The sequence below is a fragment of the Pteronotus mesoamericanus genome, unplaced genomic scaffold (assembly GCF_021234165.1).
Source record: "Pteronotus mesoamericanus isolate MK-2021 breed Mesoamerican mustached bat unplaced genomic scaffold, CSHL_Meso_final scaffold_165, whole genome shotgun sequence".
NCBI classification, from domain to species: domain Eukaryota; kingdom Metazoa; phylum Chordata; class Mammalia; order Chiroptera; family Mormoopidae; genus Pteronotus; species Pteronotus mesoamericanus.
The window spans coordinates 2,282,386-2,288,677 of record NW_026555307.1 but is presented as its reverse complement, the minus strand read 5'-3'; the positions used below and the strand labels follow the sequence as shown (position 1 = coordinate 2,288,677).

Here is a 6,292-nt window from a genome sequence, read left to right as displayed (position 1 = left end):
TCTTGGTCCGTCCTGTCTTCCCCAAGCAGTGGGAACTTTTTAACCTCTTGATCCTAAATGGCGGTGCAAGCGTCCAGGCAGTGGCCTCTGCACCCCACCCCGCCCTGCTCCCAGGCTCGGCCTGGGCCCACAGATTGAGAGCTTGTTTTCTGTTCCTCCTGAAGGGGAAGCAGGGCCAGCCCTGAGCCAGGGACAGGCCTGCAGGGTCGCCCAGACCTTCAGCCAGCAGCCGGGCTCTCTCTCAGCAGCTGGAGAGAAGAGAAGCTGTTTCTGTGCTCTCCATATCCCTGGGGTCCAGCAGCCAGGAAGGCCACATGGGGCCAGGCCCCCTGGTCACCAGCCATTGCAGCTGTGTTCCTGAAAGTCTTGGCAGAATGAGAACACGCTGGCCAGCCGGGAAGCGGGGATGTTACCCTGCTGGGGGCCGGAGGGGGCGGGGAGGCATGGCCTAAAGCTGGTGGCAAATCACCGTGAGTAGGAAGGGATGCTGCCCACTCAGGAGGCCGGACACCCCTCCCCCAGGCAGCGTAGCAAGTGAGGGTGTTTCAGCTGAGGGAACAGCCTGGACCAGCCAGGGCAGTGGCATTTAGCTACAAGGACTGTACCCTGGGTTGGGAGGAGGTGAACTGACTAGGAAGGAGAAGCCCCTCCAGGAGACAGCAAACTTGGCCTAACATGGGGTCTCGGAAGGCAGGCGTTAGGATTCCAAGCCTGCTCCTGGCCAAATGGCCTTTGGTGAGTTGCACAACCTCTCTCTCTCACTCTCTCTCTCTTTTAATAGTAGCAGTGTGGTTCACTAAGCTGTGCCTCAGTACCAGCCCTGGGGCTTGCCCATGTGCTCTTGATGTACAAAGCCCAGACATTCTGCCAGTTCTTTTTGAGCAATGATACCAGAAAATTGACAGCTAAGTGACTGCTCTATGCCTGATCTTCATCTGTCATCGTCACGTGGTCAGCAGCCACTGCCAGGCACAGCACCTTTTTCATCTGGAACTCGATCGTGGGTTTCACTTCACCGACCTTGGTCACCATGTTCTCATTGTGGGTCAGCAAGGAAGGGAGCTTGCCAGACTTGCTCAGGCTGGGGCCCAGGATTTGTGGGATCTGCTTAATCAGAGACGCTGAAGCCCAAAATGCATCATGCTTCTTGGCCAGCTTCTTATTCTTGTTGAGTTTCTTCGATGTCCGTGTCGGGGATAGCCAGGGCCACGGCCTTGGCCTTGGCCTCATCACAGTGTTGCTGGTCCCGCAGAACATACCTGGATAACTGGGGGCAAGGAGTGGACTTAAGCCTGACAGCGCCAAGAAGCATTTGAGAGTCTGAGGGTCATAGTTCTTCAAGCTAATCTGCAGCTCCACCGCCTCCAAAAATTTGCGGTACTCACACTGGTTCCCGTGCAGGACTCCCCGCGCCACCTCCTAGAGAGTGTTGCCGGAGACTTTGCTGCTCCTCCCTCCTCATGCTGTAAAACCCCCTCTCTGTCTTTTTTGATGCAATATGGACAACGCGAGTATTTAGTCTTAAGAGCTCTTCCAGGGAGCACACGTGACAACTGAGTGCAGGGAGTGGGGAAGGAGTGTAAGCCCCGCTCTGAGCCTGGCTTCCCCACCTGGAAGCCGGGAGCCTGGACCCTGTCCCACCTCACAGGACCCTCGAGATCTGACCCGGCCTCTTCCTCTTCTGGAAATACAGTCCTGCTCCCTTCCAAGACATGGAATCCCTGCCCTCTTTTAAAAGTCTGTTCAGTTCTTTTTTTTGCATGGATTTCAAAGAAAACCTGAACCCAGAGAGAGGGCAGGAGCAGCCCCTCCCATGCTGCCCTGGCCGCCAGGGGCCCATCAACACCATCTCCCAAGGCAGGGCCGTTGCTGCCCGCACATGTCGGACTCGCCGCGTGCACACGGGGCAGCCTGGCTTCTTGTCCTCCCTCAGAGCTTGTCGGGAATCGTCCATCCACAACATTTCGTAATCCTGGTAAACACTGCTCTTCCTTGCAACATTGATTTATGTATTTATTGCAAAATGGATAGATTTTCTCATTGTAAGAGCAGTACATACTCATTGCAAAATATTCGGAAAATAAAAAGTCTAGTGAGGAGACAGAGGAAAATAATATTGTGCCTAACCCCAATACCCAGGGGTCGTTGCTGCTAACTCCTTGTGCTCACAGGGCCAGAGCGTGATTTGTTTTAAAATCTCTATATAAATTTATGTGTTTACTTAAGTATAGACTTAAGATTATACCTACATATGTGCTTGCTGTTATATATATTTTTCATGATATATACATATATTCACATATATATTACATATATGCATACAGTGTTTTTATTTCATGTTATAGTCTTATGTCTCAAGTGAAATTAGGAGAGCAAGGGCACTAAAATAGATGGCATTCAGGATTTTTGGATATTCATGGACACGGTTCTAAGTGCTGTGGCCACCTTTCGGACGTGGCCCTGCTGTCCTACAGGCCCCCCGCGTCGGATCTCCCCCCACTCACTCTACTTCCAGTGGGTGGGCCAGGGCTGCATTCCCACCGGAAGGCTTAGGGGTGCTAAGGGCCCCCCCTTTACCAAACCTGACCTGCTTCCACTTCCTTTGTTAATCTTCTTTAACTCCATCCACATCATTATAAATTGTCCCTACACTAAATTTTTTGAATTTGCTCATCTGCTTCTGATGCAAAGACTGAATTCCACTCTCTCCAAGATCAGCCGCTTCTTCTCCCAAGTCTCTGCTGGGCAGCGAGTTGGTTTCCGAGTTTTTTCACAGTGATTGTAATGCTCCGGTGTACTCTCCCTTGTGTGTGTCTTTGAGATGAATTCTGGGACATGAATGGCTGGACCACGGGTCAGACCCAAGTCAACCTTTCTCCCCACTCCTCTGATGACCCCATGTTCCATCGAGAGCGAGCAGCATTGCTTATTTTGTCTCCTAGCCTTGGACATGTTCATGGTTTCCAACATTTTCAATGGAAAATAACACTAAAAGCAACATCTTTATGCCCAAAGTGCCTTCTGTATCTGAGAGTGTTCTCCATTGCCTGGCTTTATAGACTGTCTACAGAAAAGGTACATAGGGACCTTTGGGCATGTGATTGGTGGTTCTAAAACAGCCAAACCCCACAAAATTCAAATCTATGTGAATGCAGAGTCTAACAAAAATCCCTGCTTATTTCTAAATGACTATGTGTCCACTGACATCAGGGTGCAGCACTCCCATTTGAGTCCCATGGACATAACTAACATAAAAAACAACAAAAATCTGCCCTCAACCTTCTCTCGGGACTGTGGCTTCCGCTGCCCAGTCCTCCCACAAATGGGAGATGGGAGCAAATTCTTCCAGTCGTAGACAGTGGTCTGAGGGGCTGGGCCAGGCGGCCCGCGGGGCCCGGGAGACCCGGATCGGGGCCCCGGGGCCCCCTGCTGCTGCCCTCCCCTTGTTGCAGGCCCAGCCCCTCTGCTTGCTGCTGTCGGCACTTGCTGTTGGCAAAGGGCCTGTTATCAGTCCTTGTGCTCGGCAGCCTGCATCTATGTTACCGCAGGGGGCACTGCAAAGGTCAGTCTCTGAAACTGAGTCTCTGCCATGTGTCACCAGAAAATCACGTGCTCCAATGCGTGCCCGCATTCCACGCGACTTCAGAAGCCTTACGGTTGGATCCGATGCCTCCGAAGCGCTCATGTTCCGCTCGGAACCTCACAGCATCTGTTTGTCCCCAAAGCTCGAATGGAACCTCTGTTTTCTCTCAAATACCGAGTTTTAACCTGTAAACTGCATGGGAGCTCTAAGAGCCTTTTGCATGTGACTCTCACTCGTAGGTGGACTTTTCCCCTCAGTCTCCTGTAAAACTCTCTCCATGTGAGTAAGTGCCAGGTTGGAACCTAATGCTTTCCCGGGCCCTGGTCCTCCCACCGCCTCCTCCACCAGCTTCCCAGCTCTGGGGCTAAGTCACTGTCAAGAGGAAATCAAGGAGTTGGTAGTCTCTTTTAAAACTTATCCATTGTTTCAAGAAGCATTTAATACTTACAGTAGTTACCGAGCAATTATTGAGCACCTCCTACACGTGTGCTGGACAGGCTATGTCTGATGCCATCCCCACAACAACCCTGTGAGCTAGGTATTACTAGCCCCTTTTACAGATGAGAAAACCGAGGCCCAGAGGGAGCGTCCCCTCTCATGCTGCAAGTAGAAGAGGCAGGATTCTTCACCGTGCCTTTCCCTGAAGCAACACCTCAGGTATGTTCTCAGAGCATGTAAGAGCCAGGAAGGGACACCCAGGAACACATGTTCATGTGAAGAGGCCTATGTGCAGCAGGTGAGCAGAGCTGTGCTCTGAGGCTGGGTAGGAACTGCGTGCTCCCCCACTGCCAAGCCAGTTCTCAGAGGAAAGGAGAGCCCAGAGCCAGGGCCAGGCCTGCCCCCACCCAGCTCCTGCGCACACCCTCTGAGTTAGCTCCCTGGGGCTGCCCTAACAAAGGATCGGAAATCTCAGGCTTGAAACGACAGAAATCTGTTCTCTCACTTTGCCAGAAGTCTGAGGGCAAGGTGTGGGCGGGGCCTCACTCCTTTTGAAAAGTCTAGGGCAGGATCCTTCTTGCCTCTTCCTGCTTCTGGTGGTGGCCCGAAATCTTCCGCATGCTTTGGCTTCTGGCTGCATCCCTCCAGTCTCGGCCTCAGTTGTCACATGTCCTCTCCTCGGTGTGTGTCTCTGTGTCTGTTCTTATAAAGACACTGGATTTAGGGCTCATCTAATCCAGCTTGAATGACTCCAGTTTGACTCGATGACATCTGTGAAGACTTTATTTCCAAATAAGGCCACATCTCCAGGTAACAGGGATTAGGATTTAAACACATCTTTTTGGAGGGACACAATCCAACCCGCTGCACGCCCCCATAAACCTGGCAAGGGCTCGCCGAGGAATCTGCCGCAGGCCCTGCGCCTTTGCAGGGAATCTCACACCCACGCAGAGTCCCCGTGTTTGTCCACCGGGACAGGCTGCCTGCTTCTGAAACACGAGGAGGTGAAAGAGGCTGGGCCCTCCCGGGGCCACTGGAGTCCAACAGCAGAGATGAATGTGCGCAGCCGTAACCGTGTAACTCCCAAAGGGGGCTCGGGTCAGAGGTTGCCGGTTGTGATAGGCAGACTGTGCCGGGTGTGGGTAAAGACAATGTCTCACGGTCAGGCACTCCCTTCGGGCACACGCCCGTTCCCTCCATGGCACCAGCTCTAGAAGGTACCCTGATCTGTTCTGCTCGCCATTGCGCACAGTCCCAGCACAAAGCAAGGCCCCACGGACATGGGGCACCTACAGGAACGAATCCCCTGGTTTAGAAGGAAAAGCTGGGGTTGGGGAGGCTGCGGAAAGTGGAGGAAAGAACTGTAACATCAGCCCCCCCAGGGGGTTGGGCCTGCCCCAACTTCCTGCTGCCAACTGCCACCTGCTGGAAGGCTCAGGTAGGAACATTCACGAAAAGGCCTGTGAGCACAAGGTTCCCATGTCTGAACTCCCATCACTGTGTTCTTCCCTCAGAGGTGTCTCCTAAAGAGACCGGGAGCTCATTTTCCATGTGTGTCTCTACACCTGGCCCCGCTGGCCGAAACGACCCTGTGCCCGGGTTGGGGGGGGCGGTGGGGGAGGTTGGAAGGGGAGCCAACACAGAGCCAGCCAGGGCTTTCCCCCACACCCGGAGCCTCAGCCCCGTCCTCAGCACGCACACTCGCGAATGCGCACGCCCTCACACCCATTGCCACATGCCCCGCTCACCCTCACACCCACTTTCCCACACTGCTCACACTCATACACATACGCATACACTCACATTTGCACACACACACTTTCTCTCACACCTGTCCTCACTCATACACTTTCATTCATGCTTGTACACTCCCACGCATTGTCATACACTGACACACGGTCACATACCCTTATAAACACACCCTTTCCCACACTCACGCGCACACCCATATGTACTCATACGCCTACGCTTATACTCACCCACACGCACACAGATGCAACCCTTACATGATCACACATTGTCTCACACTAGCAGTCATGCACATCCCAACCCTCACAGTACCTGCCTTTCACCTCTACTCCCTCACTCACACGTGCGTTCGCACACACTGACACTCACACACGCCAGCCTCTCGCCCTTGCCTGTGCAGCGGCTCTTTCTCACTGAGGAGCGGGGCGAGGGGGGTAGGCAGGAGGTGGTCACCTCTCGGCACAGCAAACAACTCGGGTCAACCTAGACCACCTGCTCTGGGCATTTTGTCAAGCTTGACGG

General features: G+C 53.3%; 1 pseudogene; it reads right to left on the bottom strand.

Moving 5' to 3' along the window:
- Positions 1–808: 808 nt before the first annotated feature.
- On the bottom strand, positions 809–5,264 carry LOC129083011 (60S ribosomal protein L10a-like; annotated as a pseudogene).
- Positions 5,265–6,292: the final 1,028 nt, after the last annotated feature.